Genomic DNA, 23,279 nt, shown 5'->3' with positions numbered 1-23,279 from the left:
CCCACCTAAGACAGCCCACCTATTATATATCTAGACTATGCAATGTGTCATTAAATTAAACCCTTCACCCCCTTCCCTTCATTTATATTGCAAGTTATTTTCGGAAAGTCCCAAAAACCAATTGTTCAGCCCCCCCCCCCCCCCCCTCAGGCGGGTATTTATACCACCTGTATAGGTATGTAATGAAAGAGAATCCTGTGATGCTGGTCTGGTAACACCCTACCACAGAGGATCAAGTGCTCACCTACAAAAATACTTTTACAAATACTTGACTACTGCACCCTTTTATTTTCAATCTTTGAGAGATTTATTTTTTCTCTGGAATCTCCGCCAACCCCCTACCCCGCGGGACGTCGGTCTGATTGAAGCTGTTAAAAATGTTTCTTTAAAGCACTCGACAATAGTATTATAGTAATTAGTTTTTGATGGCTGTAGGTCTGCGGCGAGGGAATGGTGGAGGGGCGGAGAGAGGAAGGGGGTAGGGGAAGGATGAGGGGGGGGGGAACGGAGAAACTAGTTATCTAGTTAGGAAATTTATTTAAAAATGCAGATTCAAGGTAGAAAATGATAAATGAAAAAAAATAATTAAAAAGTCGCAAAGTCGCTTTTCTTAATCAGCAATTCCCCATAAAATATATAGAGGCCTATATATATATATATATATATATTTATATATATATATATATATATATATATATATATATATATATATATATATATATAGGCCTATATATATATATATATATATATATATATCTATAGGCCTATATATATATATCTATAGGCCTATATATATATATATCTATAGGCCTATATATATATATAGGCCAATATATATATATATATATATATATATATATATATATATATATATATATATATATATATATATATATATATATATATATATATCACAGCGCGAGTGCATGTTTTTAAAGAAACAAGCAATTTTGTTTTTCACAAGAAAACACAAAAGAAACATATTAAACCCCACAAAATGTCCCATTGAATGTCGCGTATATCTCTCAAACAATTTGTAGCTTATTTTTTCCCGCCAAGTATAAGTCCTGGTTGGGGACGGTAACTCTAATTTGTAGTAGTCCAATTATCGAGAAACTGTCATGTGACTTTATTGGTTGCGCACGGCGTACCTTGAAGTTTAACATTAACACAGTTACGATGTATTGTTGTGCATAACTGATCTACATTAGGCTGCGCTACCCCAGGCATTACTCCCATTGTGCTCTCATTCAGATGTAAATTTCCGCAGCCATTGGGTTTTAGTACCAGGGGTATCGAGACTAATCAAACGACCGGCAACTTTCGGGAGACCGGTTGGTGATTAGACCGGGTCCGGTTCTTCTGTGGAGCTGTCGGCGATTCCAGAAAATATGAGTTTATGATTGGAGAGGAAAGGCTGTGCTGGGAGGGGGAGGGTTATTAGTGGCCCCAGGGGGGGGGGGGGGGCGCTGGAGGGTAAGGGGGGGGGGGAGCCTAGACAATGCTGGCAGCGGCAATTTTTGGTGTCCAGAGAAGCGTTGTGATTTTTAGTTGTAATTTCTATGCAATGGAAGCGTTGTAAGGGTTGGGTGGGGTTGTTAGTAGTTGGGGTTGTCATTGGGTGGGTGGTAAGTGGGTGGGGTTGTTAGAGATGGGTTGTCACTGGGTTTTAAGAGTTGGGTTCGATGTGGGTTGTAGGAATTGGATTGTAAACGTACTGTAAGTGGGTTGTAAGTGGGTTATACGTGGGTTGTAAGTGGGTTGTAAAATTTGGGTTGTACATCCAATATACGGCACACAGCGGAACCATTGTCCCCTGTTTGATATTAACGAGTTCAAATCCCGTGACGATTTAAAAGATCAATTCATTAGGCAACACGCTTCAATTAATACGTGTTTTATCACGCTCATTCCCTAAATACACCCAATTTTGTTGAAATTACCACAGTCACCACTTCAGGGGATAATTCAGGTCAGCCCACCTACCTTTAGGTCAGCCCACCTACCTTTAGGTCAGCCCACCTACCCTTTAGGTCAGCCCACCTACCCTCAGCCCACCTAACCTTTAGGTCAGCCCACCTACCCTTTAGGTCAGCCCACCTACCCTTTAGGTCAGCCCACCTACCCACAGCCCACCTAACCTTCAGGTCAGCCCACCTAACCTTCAGGTCAGCCCACCTACCCTTTAGGTCAGCCCACTTAACCTTTAGGTCAGCCCACCTACCCTTTAGGTCAGCCCACTTAACCTTTAGGTCAGCCCACCTACCCACAGCCCACCTAACCTTTAGGTCAGCCCACCTAACCTTTAGGTCAGCCCACCTACCCTTTAGGTCAGCCCACTTACCCTTTAGGTCAGCCCACTTAACCTTTAGGTCAGCCCACCTACCCTTTAGGTCAGCCCACTTAACCTTTAGGTCAGCCCACCTACCCACAGCCCACCTAACCTTTAGGTCAGCCCACCTAACCTTTAGGTCAGCCCACCTACCCTTTAGGTCAGCCCACTTACCCTTTAGGTCAGCCCACTTAACCTTTAGGTCAGCCCACCTACCCTTTAGGTCAGCCCACTTAACCTTTAGGTCAGCCCACCTACCCACAGCCCACCTAACCTTTAGGTCAGCCCACCTAACCTTTAGGTCAGCCCACCTACCCTTTAGGTCAGCCCACTTACCCTTTAGGTCAGCCCACTTAACCTTTAGGTCAGCCCACCTACCCTTTAGGTCAGCCCACTTAACCTTTAGGTCAGCCCACCTACCCACAGCCCACCTAACCTTTAGGTCAGCCCACCTAACCTTTAGGTCAGCCCACCTACCCTTTAGGTCAGCCCACTTACCCTTTAGGTCAGCCCACTTAACCTTTAGGTCAGCCCACCTAACCTTTAGGTCAGCCCACTTAACCTTTAGGTCAGCCCACTTACCCTTTAGGTCAGCCCACCTAACCTTTAGGTCAGCCCACCTACCCTAAAATGACCAGCCCCCCCCCCCCCCCTGTATGTGAACGTGATGAGGACTGAACACAACACTGAATGACGTGGACAACAAAAGCGTTTAGTGTCCCACCCCCTGTCAGTCTTTGTATCCCAGACCCAACCAATCATTTGTCTTGATGGAGAGGTCACGTGATTATTGATTTCCACAAAATTGATCCATAATTAAATAATACATCTTATGGGGCGTCTAAGGAGGTCTGCATCTATATATATATATATATATATATATATATATATATATATATATATATATATATATATATATATATATATATATATATATATATATATATATATATATATATATATATATAATATTCTATTTTAAGAAACCCATGATATTCGTTACAAGAAAACAGTAGCGTCAGCAGGGGAGATGACTCGAATGAAACTTCTTGAGGCGAGAATAATCGCACGACACCCCGTGGGTGCGGCAGACATTTGCTCATCCCCCGAGTGCCTAGATAGGCATGCGCCCACGTGACCTGTGAATGCCTGGCGGGAATCTGGACGATTCCAGCATCGCCGATCTGAAGACGGCCGCGCGCTACGTGCCCCTGCCCTCCAGATTTCGGACACAATGGGCAAGCAATTATGACTTGATTTGTTATCTAAATATAGCAATTATTTTCGACGAATAAATGGGATCCGTTTGTGAAAAGCGCCGTTTTTTTTTAAGTTTTACTTTTACAAAATAACTTGCGTGAAACATCGAGAAGAATGGTCTTACATTTCGAGAACCTTCCAGAAGATGTGACGCAATATGCGTTGAGTGTTTGGGATTGCAGGCATGACTTCTAGATTTTTTACGATGTTTTGTCTTTTGGGACCTTTACTCCCTGATGACCTACAACAGGACCTTCATAATTCGTCTGTTCCTGGACCTTCAATATCTGTGGATAATATCATGACGTTCAATCTCTAAGGAACTATAAAAGGACCTATAGTTTATGAGGGCATTTTATAAGAGCTTCACTCTCCAAGGACCTATAGTAGGAAATCCACAATGGACCTATTCTTGAACTTTAATTGCTAAAGATATATAGCAGGACCTTTGTAACCACTAAGGACCTATCAGGAACTACAAGCTTTGGTTTAAGAAAACTCATTGAACTGCTTCACTATTGAACGGGAAAGCTTTGGTTTTAAAACGTTTGATCAGGATCTGATTTAGGTTAGGTCATGTCATTGTGGCTAGTGTCAACAGTTTACGGTCATGTTTGTGCTAAGAATGTGTGGAATATAGTGCAGGTACAGTAGAGTGGGGCCAAACAAACGATGTTGACCGGTAACAACAATGTTGGAGTGGGAGCTGAGGCAGTGTTGGGGTCCCTGTATATCAGACGGTTGATAGGATCGGTCGTTAAATGGGGTCTTAGTCTTTTTGGTTGGTTTATTCTAGGTTATTTCCTTCGAAAGTGTTCACAAAATATTTGATACTTGGATATTTTGTATAAGGTTTGTTCTTCAATACTTTCGGCACTAAAATCAAGAATATCTTAAACCTGATGTTTCAGGACCAGAAGATAACCGGATTAATGGGATTTTCTTTAACCAGATAGGCTACTCAAGATAACCAGATTAATGGGATTTTTAGGCTAGCCCTGAGACTACTGCCTTTAACACGATATGTTTTCTTAATGGGATTATTTTAATTAGTACCGGCACGTGACAACTATAACAATCAATAGATTGAAAACGTGAGCTAATTAAACGGCTGAAACCGTTTTGCCGTGACGTCAAAGTGAATTACCAGGTCGTGACGTCATAGACGTGACGTTAACATTTCTGTGCTGAGGTTGGGCTTTGATACGGATGTTGTTGCATGGGCGTGGTAGACTGGATAGTCAGTCTTACTGTGTAGCTGTTTCAACCCTCTGTAAGGTGTGACTGTCTTGTCCCTCTATTTTACCGTGTTGCTGTCTTACCGTGGCTGTCTTACCGTGTGGCTGTCTTACCGTGTGGCTGTCTTACCGTGTGGCTGTCTTACCGTGGCTGTCTTAAGTGAGACAGCCACACGGTAAGACAGCCACACGGTAAGACAGCCACACGATAAGACGGAGGGTCGAGACAGCCACGGTAAAACAGTCACACGGTAAGACTGTTTTACCATGTGACTTTCTTACCGTGTGGCTGTCTTACCGTGTGGCTGTCTTACCGTGGCTGTCTCGACCCTCCGTCTAAGTTGAGTGCTAACGTCTGAGGGTAACGTATTGCCCACAAGCGAGGTGGGGCGATGTCAATCAATGGGACACATATCCCAGTCCCAATATCCCAATCCCAATATTGATTTCAACTATGTCAACGCCTGATGAGCGAAAATAGAAATTCACACACACACTGACGTCACGGGTCAGCCTCTGAATTTTGATCTGAATTTTGAAAACTTCCATTTTTTAAAAAAATATTTAAATTAGTTGACAAAATAGTTGAAGATAACAAGTTTATTGAACGTGTATTTAAAGTTAAAACTATATTTAAAGTCTAAGAAACTAATACATTTTTTATGTATTGTAGTAAAGTTTGGATGAATTAATTATTACCTTGATAGGTTTACTAATGACATCAGGTGTAAAGTTAAAGTTTATTGTATGAGAAGAATGGCACTCTCTGGTTATGTTGAATCAATTTTAAGATGGCGCTTTCTATAGATCGTGGATGTGACCCCCCCCCGGGTCAAACCACCCCACCCCTACTGTTGTCAATGTAACCGAGTTAAGCGAGATAATAAAATACAATTTTTTTGTTCCTCTAGCGATTTAGTGTCCACGTCAGACAGCGAGATCAGAGTAGTCGAACTTCACGCAACAAGATTTTCTGACTGATCTTAACTCATTGAATGTTTGAAGCAGATTATTTTCTAAACAAAACAACAACAGTATGTCCACACGTGACTCGTGAGTGTGTGTGTGTTACGTCTACACACATCTACACACTGTCACAATCTCTCTCTGTCTCTATCTCATACCTTATGCCCTCCAGATACCTTGAGATCTGTTGTTGCTGTTGTAGCGCGTGTGTATAATAGAGTGTATGATTGAGTGTATAATTGAGTGTATGATTGAGTGTATGATTGAGTGTATGATTGAGTGTATGATTGAGTGTATGATTGAGTGTATAATTGAGTGTATGATTGAGTGTATGATTGAGTGTATGATTGAGTGTATAATTGAGTGTATGATTGAGTGTATGATTGAGTGTATGACTGAGTGTATGATTAAGTGTATGATTGAATGTATGCTTGAGTGTATGATTGAGTGTATGATTGAGTGTATGATTGAGTGTATGATTGAGTGTATGATTGAGTGTATGATTGAGTGTATGACTGAGTGTATGATTGAGTGTATGATTGAGTGTATGATTGAGTGTATGACTGAGTGTATGATTAAGTGTATGATTGAGTGTATGATTGAGTGTATAATTGAGTGTATGATTGAGTGTATAATTGAGTGTATGAGTGAGTGTATGATTGAGTGTGTGATTGAGTGTATGCTTGCGTGTATGATTGCATGTATGATTGCGTGCATGATTGAGTGTATTATTGAGTGAAGGATTGAATGTATGATTGCATGTATGATTGAGTGTAGGATTGAGTGTAGGATTGAGTGTAAGATTGAGTGTATGGTTGAATGTATGCTTGAGTGTATGATTGAGTGTATGATTGAGTGTGTGATTGAGTGTATGATTGAGTGTATGATTGCCTGTATGATTGAGTGTGTGATTGAGTATATGATTGAGTGTATGGTTGCCTGTATGATTGAGTGTGTGATTGAGTGTATGATTGAGTGTAAGATTGAGTGACTGTTCCAGTTTACACCGACCACCTGGCGTCCTGTCAAACACCAACCACCGTACCTGTTACGTTCCAACGTTCAAAATAGTGAGTTCAAAGTTCAATGACCTGTTGATTCCATCTCAACTTTGTGCACTCAATCGAGGCGTGTTGACACCCTAGGTGTGTAAATATGTCAGGTGTCTACACACTCATGGATGTAAATATCCAACGTGTGTAATTACCTGAACTCAGCTCTAAACATTTTCATGCCAACAATGGGTGTTTATGAAAGTTTCATGTAAACAATTTAACAATTTTTCTTGCTGTAAAAAACTAAAAAGAGGATACCATAATAGTTCCAACACACCTGTAGTAAAATGTTCAAGAACGGACTTCAATAATCAATTGTGAAACAATAGCACATAGCCCACTTGTCGTAAGTGAATAAATTAAAGACAAAATATCTTAGAACATTTTTTGAATATTGTCTTTCGCTAAAAGCCATATTTAAAATGTTACATGTGTGTGTGGATGGGGATCTGTGTGCGTGTGTGAGTGGGGTGAGCGGGGGGGGGGGGGGGGAGTAAGTAGCAAATGTGGCAATCATTAAAGAAAAATCATCTATTTTAAATGACAATTATTGACAGTTCAATTCTCGAAACTTAAGAGTTTAACCATTCTTCCATTGAAACCGTTAAACGCAATAATGAATTATTTGCGATCATCTCGTAATATAAGGCTACACAGTTAATGGATCTACAATTCTATGTTGTAGACAAATAAATACACCGTTGGTGTTAAACATACGAATCTATCATTATGTGTCTTGGTGTTTTTATAATCATCTGGTTTATTGATTTATGGATACATACATCACAGTTAAAATTTCTAAATACACACATCACAGTTAACATTTCTAGATACACATACACATATCACAGTTAACATTTCTAGATACGCATATCACAGTTAACATTTCTAGATACGCATATCACAGTTAACATTTCTGAATACACATATCACAGTTAACATTTCTAGATACGCATATCACAGTTAACATTTCTAGATACACATATCACAGTTAACATTTCTTGATACACATATCACAGTTAACATTTCTTGATACACATATTACAGTTAACATTTCTTGATACACATATCACAGTTAACATTTCTTGATACACATATTAGAGTTAACATTTCTAGATACACATATTACAGTTAACATTTCTAGATACACATATTACAGTTAACAACCCATTTAACCGCAGTATTTTGTTTTCTTTCAGGGACGTCGAGTTCAAGAAAAGACTTTGGATTTTACTAGCTTTTGTGTGAGGTGAGTTCTACTATATTTTCTCTATGGATGTTGTTCCTATCTTCTGAGTGAGGAAAGTTCTCGTTGATTTTCGTGAACTCAGTTTTGTTTTGTATTTTATTTTTGGTGGATTAGTTCTGTATCTTCTCAATGTGTTGAGTTCTGGCTTATAATTTCTTTAGATGGATGTTTATGTATTCTAAGTAAGGTAAGCTCCAGTCAATATTACTTGAGTTATTGGTTACTGTAAAACATTTTAAAGTTAACATTTCCCGACACACACATTTACCGACACACAGTGTTCCCGACACACTCATTTACCGACACACAGTGTTCCCGACACACCTTTCGTTAACGCTTTATCTCTGGTAAATTGATTCTAATACTTCGCTGTACAGTGCCCGAATGCCGAGAAAATAAAACTATTTTCAACACAATTTAAATACACAAAGTGGGAACGTTTCAAATACTCAAAGAAATCGTCAAGAAAGTTGTTTCTGGTTCTGCTGGCTTAAAAAATAAAATGGTCACCGCCCCACTACTATCTCTATAAAAATATCCACGTCGAATCTAGCTCCACCCAATCTAGCTCCACAAAATCTAGCTCCACCTAATCTAGCTCCACTAAACCTAGCTCCACTAAACTTAGCTCTACCAAATCTAGCTCCACCAAATCTAGCTCCACCCAATCTAGCTCCACCCAATCTAGCTCCACCCAATCTAGCTCCACCAAACCTAGCTCCACCCAATCTAGCTCCACCCAATCTAGCTCCACCCAATCTAGCTCCACCCAATCTAGCTCCACCAAACCTAGCTCCACCCAATCTAGCTAAACCCAATCTAGCTAAACCCAATCTAGCTCCACCCAATCTAGCTCCACCCAATCTAGCTCCACCCAATCTAGCTAAACCCAATCTAGCTAAACCCAATCTAGCTAAACCCAATCTAGCTCCACCCAATCTAGCTCCACCCAATCTAGCTCCACCCAATCTAGCTCCACCCAATCTAGCTCCACCCAATCTAGCTCCACCCAATCTAGCTCCACCCAATCTAGCTCCACCCAATCTAGCTCCACCCAATCTAGCTCCACCCAATCTAGCTCCACCCAATCTAGCTCCACCCAATCTAGCTCCACCCAATCTAGCTCCACCCAATCTAGCTCCACCCAATCTAGCTCCACCCAATCTAGCTCCACCCAATCTAGCTCCACCCAATCTAGCTCCACCCAATCTAGCTCCACCTATAATAGCTTTTGCGTTCTATGCGTTAGTCTCTGTGTCCTACTGCTGTTTGTCCTACTTCTTTTTGTCCTGTTTGTCCTCCCCCTGTTTGTCAAGTTTGTCCCCCCTTGTCCTGTTTGTCCTCCCCCTGCCTGTCCTGTTTGTCCCTCTCCCCTGCTTGTCCTATAAGTGCTACCCTAGGAGCTGGGACCGCGGATATTGCTCTGTGATTCGATTTTGTGTCAAACCAATGTCAAACCAGCGGCTTCGATCTATCTGAGACGTTAGTTTATCTTTCTCTCTCTCCATCTCTCTCCGTCTCTCTCTCACTTTATCGGAAGTTATAGTGTTCCATCTTTCTCTCTCTCTCCGCCTGGATATAGTGTTCTATCTTATTCTTTCTTTCAACGACCTAAACCCCCTTCCCTACATATTTCTCAGTGCCGTGTGTAAGACTTTTGTTGTTTTCTACATAGTTAGATGTAGTACATATTTCTCGTACCTTACTGTAACTTTGAAACACCAACAGATATTAGCATCTCTGAAGAATCCGAGATATCACGTTTAAGTTAGACGAGTCTTACCTATGTATCACTTAATTCAAACCAAACCTGAACAGGGCCGTCTGACCCAGTGGAAGTGTTTATGCTCTATCTTAAAGTGCTGGTACCACATCATAGAGGCAAGCCTTGAGATTCTCCCTAAACTCGCGCTCCGTGGAGCGCAACTAATGAATAGGGCTCGTCTTTTTCGGGTTGTGAAGTGGGGTGGGAGGGTAGGATGGGGCAGCCTGGGTGTTTGTGGCGGGCGTCACATGACACAGGGGGGTAAACTTCAGCTTTACGGTACATCTTCTCAAGACACACCCTATCAGCCCATAGGTTTTGAAATCTAAAGGCTGGCTCTAATCCTGCTTTCAGAATTGTCCGTGTTACTGTTTTAGTATCAACATTTTTTTTCATCTTTTCATCCGTATTACAACACTAATCCAACTTTCTGATCTTAAACGTGGCGGTGTTTTCATTTGCTTCTTCGTTTCATCAGGTCATAACATCAGTCCCGAAACAACAGATACATTATCCCTTATCTTATTGGATGGGATTATCTGACATGTAAGCTAATCCTGATCTCTTTGGATGGGATTATCTATTACAGCGCTTGAAGCGATATATTCAGCTGTTGAAAAGAATACAACTTTGAATGTATATGTAGATATCTTGCATATACCTCACCTGACATATACCTGACAAATACGTATCATGAACTGCTCTAAACTATGACCAGATAATACCCAATAAAGCAATACGATATCGACACAAGGAATGAAGTATGTGAAAAACATATGATTGATTAATGATTGTTTAATGATTGTGTACTAAGCGAGTGAATACTCGAGATCTGTTTAGCCATACCGTCCTAACCCTACTATATATCTAAACCTGTCCCAATCCCTAGCCCCGCCTAAAACTATGTGTCTAAACCTGTCCCAACCCCTAGCATCGCAACAAACGTTTATGGGTGACTGCCTTTTATCATATTTTATTTTCAATTTAAAAAAAAATAATGCGGAATGTGCGATTTATTCATGTGATTCATATCTCTTATGTATGTTCCCTGCTCCATATCTTTGATGTATGCTGTATGTATATGTTACCTGTTCCATTTCATCTATGTACAATCTATGTAGATGTTTCTAATTCCATATAATATATGTAGGCTGTCTTTCTGCATATCTTGTGTCGTGGCTTGTATATTTTTACTATTGATGTATAGAATGAATTCAGTTTAGAGGGATATGTGTATGTTGAGTTAAAACAACAGACGCGCACGCATCAAGGGTCAGCAAACACATCTGGTAAATCAATCAATCAATCAATCAATCAATCAATCAATCAATCAATCAATCAATCAATCAATCAATCAATCAATCAATCAATCAATCAATCAATCAATCAATCAATCAATCAATCAATCAATCAATCAATCAATCAATCAATCAATCAATCAATCAATCAATCAATCAATCAATGAATCAATCAATCAATCCTGAAGTCTTAGACCTACAAGTGAACCTTACAACTAGCCTTCGTACATAAACCTTGAACTTTCAACTGACCAGCCTACATGACCTTCACATTTCAACTAACTAGCATATACGACCTTGACATTTCAACTAACCAGCCCTACGAGTCCAAGGGCCAATAACTAACGAACAGGTCAAGAACTCCAAGACTTATCAACGATATCAACGGCATCAATGGCATCAACGGCATCAACGGCATAATTTTCGCCTGAAAAGCAGAAGTCATTAAGTGAAAAGTTATGTCCTCAGAAATCTGCATACAACGGTGACGTCAACAGAAGCCTACATACAAAAGTGACGTCCCAAAAATCTACATACAAGCCTGCTGAAAACAGAAATTGATGGTTGGTGAAGGCGACCAAGGGAGGTAGACGCCGAACACGAAAGGGAAATAAATAGCAGGGGAAAGAAGCGAAAAAAAAATGCAGATAAATTTGGCTTGTCCAATGCTGGCGAAAGTTGATCTAGTGGAAGTATCTCGGATCATGCCTGTACAGGTTAGGTGAAGTAGAGTTAGCTTATCTTAAATCTAGTAAAGCAGTAGAGAGGAGTTCGAACCCCTTTGTGTGAGTGACTGCGCATGACACTACGTCACTTCCGTCTACTGTAGAGTATGACACTACGTCACTTCCGTCTACTATACAGTATGACACTACGTCACTTCCGTCTACTGTAGAGCTGCATCTTATAAAAAATACAACTGTTAGCTGTAATGTCCTAGTGATTACACCCCCCCCCCACACACACACTCACACTTCAGCGATTCGAATATTCGTCGAATCAATTGTTCACATGTTTGTGTGCCAGAAATGTAAGACTGAAAGACACGACAGAAAGATGAGACTGAGAGAAAGACAAAACAAGGAAAGATAAAGTTCATATCCGCCTTTAGCCCTCAGGCAGTAGTGGGGAAAAAATCTCAAGATATTTATTATTAGATATAGTTCGCACCTCCACCAGGGGTAGGGAGGGGAATGGAAGAGGCGGCTACGATCAAGCAGTTTGTGGTGTGGGGTGGGGTTGGGGGGTGATTGTGATGCTCGGGGTGGGTGGGTGGTGTTTGTGATGCTCGGGGTGGGTGGGGTGTGGTAGCTTGACTCTGGGGTCGAAGGTCACTGGGACAGTTGACTAGTGAAAAATCTGACCGCCTCATTCATAGTGCTAAGTCATCCGTCTTGTCCCCTCCCTCGGGGGATTTGGAGAAACTGGTACCATTTCTGGCACTCTTTAAGTACTGGGGGCGGTGGCCGTCTGCTATTGCGAGGAGAAAGTGACGCGCCAGACACGGTCCTAGAGTCTGGGGGTGGGTCGGCGTCGGTTAGAAGTCTGCGAGACGTGAGCCGGCATGGCAGCCATATTTCCAGGCGATCTCTCCCAGGGGACGAGGCACTGGCGAGTGCCGGTGGTCGTATCCGAGATTGTCTGTAACTGGAACCAACTCGTGGAATCTGGAGAAAATATCTTCATTACTTGAACATCTAATCAATTAAATTGGGAGAAGATACCTTCATTACTTGAACATCTAATCAATGGAATTGGGAGAAAAGTATTCATTACTTCAACATCTAATCAATGGAATTGGGAGAAGGTACATTAATTACTTCAACATCTAATCAATGGAATTGGGAGAAGATACCTTCATTACTTGAACATCTAATCAATGGCATTGGGAGAAAAGTATTCATTACTTCAACATCTAATCAATGGAATTGGGAGAAGGTACATTAATTACTTCAACATCTAATCAATGGAATTGGGAGAAGATACCTTCATTACTTGAACATCTAATCAATTAAATTGGGAGAAGATACCTTCATTACTTCAACATCTAATCAATGGAATTGGGAGAAAAGTATTCATTACTTCAACATCTAATCAATGGAATTGGGAGAAGGTACATTAATTACTTCAACATCTAATCAATGGAATTGGGAGAAGATACCTTCATTACTTGAACATCTAATCAATTAAATTGGGAGAAGATACCTTCATTACTTCAACATCTAATCAATGGAATTGGGAGAAAAGTATTCATTACTTCAACATCTAATCAATGGAATTGGGAGAAGGTACATTAATTACTTCAACATCTAATCAATGGAATTGGGAGAAGATACCTTCATTACTTGAACATCTAATCAATTAAATTGGGAGAAGATACCTTCATTACTTCAACATCTAATCAATGTAATTGGGAGAAAATACCTTCATTACTTCAACATCTAATCAATGGAATTGGGAGAAAAGTATTCATTACTTCAACATCTAATCAAAGGAATTGGGAGAAAATGCCTTCATTTCTTCAACATCTAATCAATGTAATTCGGAGAAAATGCCTTCATTTCTTCAACATCTAATCAATGTAATTCGGAGAAAATGCCTTCATTACTTCAACATCTAACAAATGGAATTGGAAGAAGGTACCTTAATTACTTCAACATCTAATCAATGGAATTTGGACAAGATACCTTAATTACTTCAACATCTAATCAATGGAATTGGGAGAAGGTACCTTCTTTACTTCAACATCTAATCAATGGAATTGGGAGAAAATACCTTCATTACTTGAACATCTAATCAATTAAATTGGGAGAAGATACCTTCATGACTTCAACATCTAATCAATGGCATTGGGAGAAGATACCTTCATTACTTGAACATCTAATCAATTAAATTGGGAGAAGATACCTTCATGACTTCAACATCTAATCAATGGCATTGGGAGAAAATACCTTCATTACTTCAACATCTAATTAATGGAATTGGGAGAAAATACCTTCATTACTTCAACATCTAATCAATGGCATTGGGAGAAGATACCTTCATGACTTCAACATCTAATCAATGGCATTGGGAGAAAATACCTTCATTACTTCAACATCTAATCAAAGGAATTGGGAGAAAATACCTTCATAACTTCAACATCTAATCAAAGGAATTGGGAGAAAATACCTTCATAACTTCAACATCTAATCAAAGGAATTGGGAGAAAATACCTTCATAACTTCAACATCTAATCAAAGGAATTGGGAGAAAATACCTTCATTACTTCAACATCTAATCAATGGCATTGGGAGAAAATACCTTCATTACATCAACATCTAACAAATGGAATTGGGAGAAAATACCTTCATTACTTCAACATCTAATCAATGGCATTGGGAGAAAATACCTTCATTACTTCAACATCTAATCAATGTAATTGGGAGAAAATACCTTCATTACTTCAACATCTAATCAATGGAATTGGGAGAAGGTACTACCTTCATTACTTCAACATCTTATCAACACGCCACGTTGAAAATCTAGTTTCATTTTTATTTCCCGTCGATTCACTTACACCAGAAAATGTAAATAGATCTATATTTTTTTAAAAGTATGAATTAAAAACATTACGAAGTTGAACCCAACACAGTATTTAAGATGAGTGTGTCAATTTATTTAAAACGCACTTGTTTTGAATATGAAAAACATCGATTTGAAATAGTTGACGCTTGAAACACTTTATAAACATTTTGTTGTGATTATGGTAAACAACAAGGGAAGAGCAGACTAAAGCTCAATAACAGCGATGATCCATTAATGGAGAAAATCAAAATTTTCGTCACCCTATCTACAGGTCTGGTCTATGGTGGGACGGTGGTGGGGACGGGGGTGGGGACGGTGGTGGGGACGGTGGTGGGGTAAGTGGTGGGGACGGTGGTGGGGTAAGTGGTGGGGACGGTGGTGGGGTAAGTGGTGGGGACGGTGGTGGGGACGGTGGTGGGGACGGTGGTGGGTACATGCTTTGTAATGTCTACAGAAAGTCTGCACACTCCAACGTTAAAAGATGGTTGCCTGACCCCCACCACCGTCCCCCATCGCCGTCCCCCACCACAGTCCACTAGCGCCCATCCCTCACCGTCTGGTCTCTCCTTCTATAGATCAGTTCCGCCTGTACATTCCTATATTCATTCCCCGTCCCAGTATGTGTAGCCTCCCCTTGTCCTCACTAATCTTACGTACTTCCCTCCTCTTTCCTGATCACCCCCCCCCCCCACCCCACCTCACTCCTCCCTCATTTCCCGACCCTCGCCTCTGTGTGTGTCCAATAAATGTTTGCAGGAGGAAAAAGTTGGATCCGGGCCCCAATCAATTCGCGAGACAGAGGACGCTCTTGGCCCAAGCGTGGAGACAATGTGCACAAAGTTTTTATTGGATTGTGTCCCTTTTCTGGTGAACACAATCAGGGGGTAAGTGGCTTGGAAGAAACGGGTAAAATATGAGGTAGATTTTTTCAGAGATGAGTAAAATATGAGGTAGATTTTTTCAGAGATGAGTAAAATATGAGGTAGATTTTTTCAGAGATGGGTAAAATATGAGGTAGATTTTTTCAGAGATGAGTAAAATATGAGGTAGATTTTTTCAGAGATGAGTAAAATATGAGGTAGATTTTTTCAGAGATGAGTAAAATATGAGGTAGATTTTTTCAGAGATGGGTAAAATATGAGGTAGATTTTTTCAGAGATGAGTAAAATATGAGGTAGATTTTTTCAGAGATGGGTAAAATATGAGGTAGATTTTTTCAGAGATGAGTAAAATATGAGGTAGATTTTTTCAGAGATGAGTAAAATATGAGGTAGATTTTTTCAGAGATGGGTAAAATATGAGGTAGATTTTTTCAGAGATGAGTAAAATATGAGGTAGATTTTTTCAGAGATGAGTAAAATATGAGGTAGATTTTTTCAGAGATGAGTAAAATATGAGGTAGATTTTTTCAGAGATGGGTAAAATATGAGGTAGATTTTTTCAGAGATGAGTTAAATATGAGGTAGATTTTTTCAGAGATGAGTTAAATATGAGGTAGATTTTTCGTAGAGATTATTAAAATATCAGGCAGTGATTTTGTTAAATAAATCACATGAGTGCTAATAATTAGAAAAAAAAAGTAGGTTTCAGTGATTTGAAAAGACGTGTAATGTACGAGGAAATGAAAAAAACAACATGTAATCAAAGACGTCAATATATCGTGCTTTATAATATAAAAGGTATCCCAACCAGTTGTGTGTGTAAGATGTTATGATTGAAGATGTACTTATACAGAAGAGGCATTTGATGAAATACAACACATATAATGAAATGCTATTTCAAGAGAAAAAACTAAAATCACGACGGCTGTGTCTGTAGAAATAAATCAATTCTGTTTAGCTCTGTTTTAGTCAGACTCAGGCAAAAATAAAAGACCTTTTTTTAAAAATTGATACTCGATTTAGTAGTACTTGTCATACAGGTTGATAGGTTGATAGGTTGATAGGTTGATAGGTTGCATTGTTTGACTGACGCGTATATCGATTATTTCAGATCACAAAGTTCAAACCTATCGTTTCTTCAGCGTTAGGGATCTGTTTCTTACTTGCTGGACAGTTAAGTCAGCCGTTAATCTTGATCCTGTAAGAGGTCATTTAGTCGTTGATCTTAATCCGTTGGGATTGTACCGAGGTCATTTAATCGTTAATCTCGATGTTGTTGTAGAATGATGGAAAGTGGCCCAGTCGTTATTCAATACACTGTTGGGACAAGTGTTCTAGAACTAATACACTGTTGGGACAAGTGTTTTAGAACCAACCAATATTCAATACACTGTTGGGGTAAGTGTTTTAGAACCAACCAATATTCAATACACTGTTGGGGTAAGTGTTTTAGAACCAACCAATATTCAATACACTGTTGGGGTAAGTGTTTTAGAACCAACCAATATTCAATACACTGTTGGGGTAAGTGTTCTAGAACCAACCAATATTCAATACACTGTTGGGGTAAGTGTTCTAGAACCAACCAATATTCAATACACTGTTGGGGTAAGTGTTCTAGAACCAACCAATATTCAATACACTGTTGGGGTAAGTGTTTTAGAACCAACCAATATTCAATACACTGTTGGGCTAACGGTTCTAGAACCAACCAATATTCAATACACTGTTGGGGTAAGTGTTCTAGAACCAACCAATATTCAATACACTGTTGGGGTAAGTGTTTTAGAACCAACCAATATTCAATACACTGTTGGGCTAACGGTTCTAGAACCAACCAATATTCAATACACTGTTGGGCTAACGGTTCTAGAACCAACCAATATTCAATACACTGTTGGGGTAAGTGTTCTAGAACCAACCAATATTCAATACACTGTTGGGGTAAGTGTTCTAGAACCGGCCGTTATTCAATACACTGTTGGGGTAAGTGTTCTAGAACCAATACACTGTTGGGGTAAGTGTTCTAGAACCATCCGTTATTCAATACACTGTTGGGATAACTGTTCTAGAACCATCCGTTATTCAATACACTGTTGGGATAAGTGTTCTAGAACCAGCCGTTATTCAATACACTGTTTGGGTAAGTGTTCTAGAACCAATACACTGTTGGGGTAAGTGTTCTAGAACCATCCGTTATTCAATAGACTTTTGGGGCAAGTGTTCTAGAACTGGTTTCCAAATTCTCTTGGATCGCTGAAGACGAAGTGGGACAGAGATATCGATGGTGTATTGAGCCTTCATAAAATACAGGATTAAGATCAGGGTTAGGCTTAGAGCTAGGCAATGATAGATAGCTGAGCTCAAAAATAGGGTAAAGATGGGGGTTAGGCTTACAGCTAGGGGATGTAATATTAGAATGCTTAAGTTATGGGGTCGCAGAGTGCGATGATGACGTGGATAGAAGTTGCTTTTGGAGTTTGTAGTGTCTATATTTTCTAGTGTCTATATTTTCAAGTGTCTATATTTTCTAGTGTCTATATTTTCTAGTGTCTATATTTTCTAGTGTCTATATTTTCTAGTGTCTATATTTTCTAGTGTCTATATTTTCTAGTGTCTATATTTTCTAGTGTCTGTATTTTCTAGTGTCTGTATTTTCTAGTGTCCATATTTTCTATTGTCTATATTTTCTAGTGTCTATATTTTCTAGTGTTTATATTTTCTAGTGTCTATATTTTCTAGTGTCTATATTTTCTAGTGTCTATATTTTCTAGTGTCTATATTTTCTAGTGTCTATATTTTCTAGTGTCTATATTTTCTAGTGTCTATATTTTCTATTGTCTATATTTTCTAGTGTCTATATTTTCTAGTGTCTATATTTTCTAGTATCTATATTTTCTAGTGTCTATATTTTCTAGTGTCTATATTTTCTAGTGTCTATATTTTCTAGTGTCTATATTTTCTAGTGTCTAGAGTTTAGTAATTATCGCTATCTGAACCACAACCTCACATTTTAGTTGTCACAACATCACCAATTGTGGAGTTACTGTTCACAAAAGTGATCAGTATTTACCTAATTAAATGTGGTTAGTCTAAATACCGGCCCTGACATGTTCACATACATATGGTCAGTTTAAATATCGCCCGGGTCATAAGTGTGTGGTTGGCCAGCAGTACTGTGAACATGAACAAAAGCTACAGCAATAGACACAGCCACAACATGAACAAAAGCTACAGCAATAGACACAGCCACAACATGAACACAAGCTACAGTAATAGACATAGCCACAACATGAACAAAAGCTACAGTAATAGACACAGCCACAACATGAACAAAAGCTACAGCAATAGACACAGCCACAACATGAATAAAAACTACAACAATAGACACAGCCCCACAATGACCAAAAGCTACAACAATAGACACAGCCCCAACATGAACACAAGCTACAGTAATAGACATAGCCACAACATGAACAAAAGCTACAGTAATAGACACAGCCACAACATGAACAAAAGCTACAACAATAGACACAGCCACAACATGAACAAAAGCTACAGCAATAGACACAGCCACAACATGAATAAAAACTACAACAATAGACACAGCCCCACAATGACCAAAAGCTACAACAATAGACACAGCCCCAACATGAACAAAAGCTACAACAATAGACACAGCCACAACATGAACAAAACTACAACAATAGACACAGGCCCAACATGACCCCCCCCCCCCCACCTTCTGTGTGAGGGCTGTGGAAAAATTGTTCGACCCAAAAATTTTAATTGAACTCACCTCTTCTTGTTTTTGTAGCCCGGACTTAATGTTCCACATAAACCGTGTACTTTACCCCCCCCCCCCCTTATTCTTCATCCCCCCCAATCGTTTACCCCCCCCCCCCCCCCACCCCCTCCGTCGATCCCCTCCGTCCTTATTGCAGTCGTAAAAATAAAAATAAAGCTAATGGCGCCAAGACTGAAACGCAATTGAAGTATCATCAGGTGTATGTGTAGAAAACATGCGCACTGGTTATACAAACATCCGCTGCCAATGTGAGAGGGGGGGGGGGGTAGGATGGAGGCAAATCTTGAGTCTGTGTTGGGTAGGCTGGGTAAAGACGAAGAAGAAGAATGGAAGTGTTAAGAAGGTCGACTTAAAATCGGTTAAGATTGTTGAGATATTTCAAAGGTCTTTGTAGTTTCTGTTAAGGAGGTAAATGATACTAATTACAGTTGTTCTTTTCTTTTTCTTTTATGGTCTCAAATGTAAAGTTGGAGATTTTCTCAAATAACATTAAGAATTACACGTCAACCTGTTATGCGCCAAACGGTCTTTTGACTCAGCCTTAAGCCTGTATTTCTCTCTGGAATACCTCCCGATGCCTTTGTCTAACCAAAACCAATCTGCAAGACTCCAGTTATTTTTAAACGTTAGAGTTTTCTCCCCTAACTTGGACGCTGTGCCTAGATAAAGAGGTCTCGTCTGTCCGGGTTTCGAACTCGGACTTTCGGAGTTTGTAATCATTCTCTCCCCTGTCTGACTTTGATGTCCATATTACTGTGACTAATTATTTTTATTTTTTCAACATCAATATGAGAGTCATTGACCGAAAAATAGAACATACCGTACTTTAATGAGTTGACCAATGTCTGTGTAGCTGTACTTTGTTGAGTTGACCATTGGCCTGTGTAGCTGTACTTTGTTGAGTTGACCATTGGCATGTGTAGCTGTACTTTGTAGAGTTGACCGAAAAAAACGGCCTGTGTAGCTTTACTTTGTTAAGTTGACCATTCGCCTGTGTAGCCACACTTTGATACAGAAACCGCTCCTAGCACCGCTCCTAACACCGCTCCTGTGCACGCTCCTAAGACCCCTCCTGCCCCTACTTCTGACGTCGCTCCCCTGATCACCAACCGTACGTGGGGAGAACATTACACCCCCAAAAACCTAAAACCCACACCACCATTTTATCTGGCTGTTAGTTGTTTCTGGCACGATGTCAATTGAAACATTACAAAGCTAGACGAGCTACCTTCTCCACCAGGAGCCAGGCACGATCTCAATTGAAACATTACAAAGCTAGACGAGCTACCTTCTCCACCAGGAGCCAGGCACGATCTCAATTGAAACATTACAAAGCTAGACGAAATACCTTCTCCACCAGGAGCCAGGCACGATCTCAATTGAAACATTACAAAGCTAGACGAGCTACCTTCTCCACCAGGAGCCAGGCACGATCTCAATTGAAACATTACAAAGCTAGACGAGCTACCTTCTCCACCAGGAGCCAGGCACGATCTCAATTGAAACATTACAAAGCTAGACGAGCTACCTTCTCCACCAGGAGCCAGGCACGATCTCAATTGAAACATTACAAAGCTAGACGAGCTACCTTCTCCACCAGGAGCCAGGCACGATCTCAATTGAAACATTACAAAGCTAGACGAGCTACCTTCTCCACCAGGAGCCAGGCACGATCTCAATTGAAACATTACAAAGCTAGACGAGCTACCTTCTCCACCAGGAGCCAGGCACGATCTCAATTGAAACATTACAAAGCTAGACGAGCTACCTTCTCCACCAGGAGCCAGGCACGATCTCAATTGAAACATTACAAAGCTAGACGAGCTACCGTCTCCACCAGGAGCCTGGCACGATCTAAATTGAAACATTACAAAGCTAGACGAGTTACCTTCTCCACCAGGAGCCAGGCACGATCTCAATTGAAACATTACAAAGCTAGACGAGCTACCGTCTCCACCAGGAGCCAGGCACGATCTCAATTGAAACATTACAAAGCTAGACGAGCTACCTTCTCCACCAGGAGCCAGGCACGATCTCAATTGAAACATTACAAAGCTAGACGAGCTACCTTCTCCACCAGGAGCCAGGCACGATCTCAATTGAAACATTACAAAGCTAGACGAGCTACCGTCTCCACCAGGAGCCTGGCACGATCTAAATTGAAACATTACAAAGCTAGACGAGTTACCTTCTCCACCAGGAGCCAGGCACGATCTCAATTGAAACATTACAAAGCTAGACGAGCTACCGTCTCCACCAGGAGCCAACGGATTTTACCCAGATAAAAATAATAGCTTGCTAATCGCCGTTAGGAGGACTGAAGACTGCAGCAATGTGGATAGGCATGGGGGGGGGGGGGGTGAAGGGGAGTGGCTAGGGTAGGATAGGTGGGGTGGATAGTCTGCTAGCTGGTCGGTACGGCTACAGGACATTACCCCTCCCCGGATATTTCTCCCCGGACATCCCCCCGTATTTACCCCCCCCCCCGAGCAATTACCCCCTGTCAATTACCCCCTCCCCCTCAAGTTAGAATTCTAACTCTCACTAAAATTCTACACCTATATATTACCTTAATCCTTAAGAAAAAAAGCAAAAGAATTTACCTCAGCCTAAAACTTAACACAAAACCAAAACCAGTGCTAGACATTGGTTTAAGCCTAACCCTAACCATAGCCATAGCCCTAACACTATCCTAAGCCTAAACCTAAGCCTAGCCCTAACCCTATCCATAGCTATATCCCGAACCCTAACCTTGATCATAACACTAACCCTATCCGGGGGGTAATTGACGGGGGGGTAATGCCCTGTTCCCTGTACAGGAGGATTAGCGAGGGTACAGGGGGATTAGCGAGGGTACAGGGGAATTAGCGAGTCGGTACAGGGGGATTAGCGAGGGTAGCATAGACGGGGTGGGTAGTCTCCTAGCTTGTCGGAACGGCGGGAAAAAAAAAAAATGGCGGCACCACTAGGAGTGAACTCAGCACTGCCCGCAACACTGGCATAGTAATCCCGGAATTCTAGAAGCATATAAGACGTCTATTATGTGTTTTCAGATGTCTATTATGTGTTTTCAGATGTCTATAATGTGTTTTCAGACGTCTATTATGTGTTTTCAGATGTCTATTATGTGTTTTCAGATGTTTATTATGCGTTTTCAGATGTCTATTATGTGTTTTCAGATGTCTATTATGTGTTTTCAGATCTCTATTATGTGTTTTCTCAAGCGTACGTGCAACATACTATTAACACTTATTTGAAGCATTCAGGCTGTGTTGCATATTGAAGCATACATATTGTGTATTACATATTGAAGCATACAGATTGTGTATTACATATTGAAGACTATAGTAGGTTGTAAATTACATATTGAAGCATACAGATTATTTATAACAGTATAACAGCTTGGCTCAAGCAAACACAGAACGAACTCCAAACACATATGAAGCATATATATATATATATATATATATATATATATATATATATATATATATATATATATATATATATATATATATATAGATGTAACTAGGGGAAGTTACCAAGAGACATAACGTGTTACAGTCTGACGTCACAGTGCAGGTGTTGGCTGATGCCAAGGCGTAATATCTCGGGAAGCGATACGAAAGACGGTCTGTCAACTTTGATGTGACAGGATGCAGGTGGCTTATTAAAATCGGACTGTACGACAGAAGCGGCGTAATTAACAGTCTGATGTAACGATTAGAATCGATTACAATTACGATTATGATAGGACCGAATATGAGTACGATTATGAAGGGGATAAATAAGGAAGGCGACGGCTGAGCTCGCAGTCTCTCAGGCAGTCTCTCAGGAAGTCTCTCAGAAAGTCTCTCAGT

General features: G+C 40.3%; 1 protein-coding gene across 2 annotated transcripts in view; it reads left to right on the top strand.

Moving 5' to 3' along the window:
* The window catches only part of LOC131944950 (acetylcholinesterase), an 80,295-nt gene that overhangs the window by 33,907 nt on the left and 23,109 nt on the right, over positions 1 to 23,279 (top strand). For both annotated transcript variants that reach the window (XM_059305867.1, XM_059305866.1), the window contains one exon: positions 8,051 to 8,100. The gene's annotated coding sequence lies outside the window, so the exon portion shown is untranslated. The remainder of the gene's footprint in view (positions 1 to 8,050; positions 8,101 to 23,279) is intronic.

The sequence above is a fragment of the Physella acuta genome, unplaced genomic scaffold, assembly GCF_028476545.2.
Source record: "Physella acuta isolate Inbredline_101_S28 unplaced genomic scaffold, ASM2847654v3 ptg000516l, whole genome shotgun sequence".
Classification (NCBI taxonomy): Eukaryota; Metazoa; Mollusca; class Gastropoda; family Physidae; genus Physella; species Physella acuta.
This window is presented reverse-complemented; position numbering and strand designations above follow the sequence as displayed.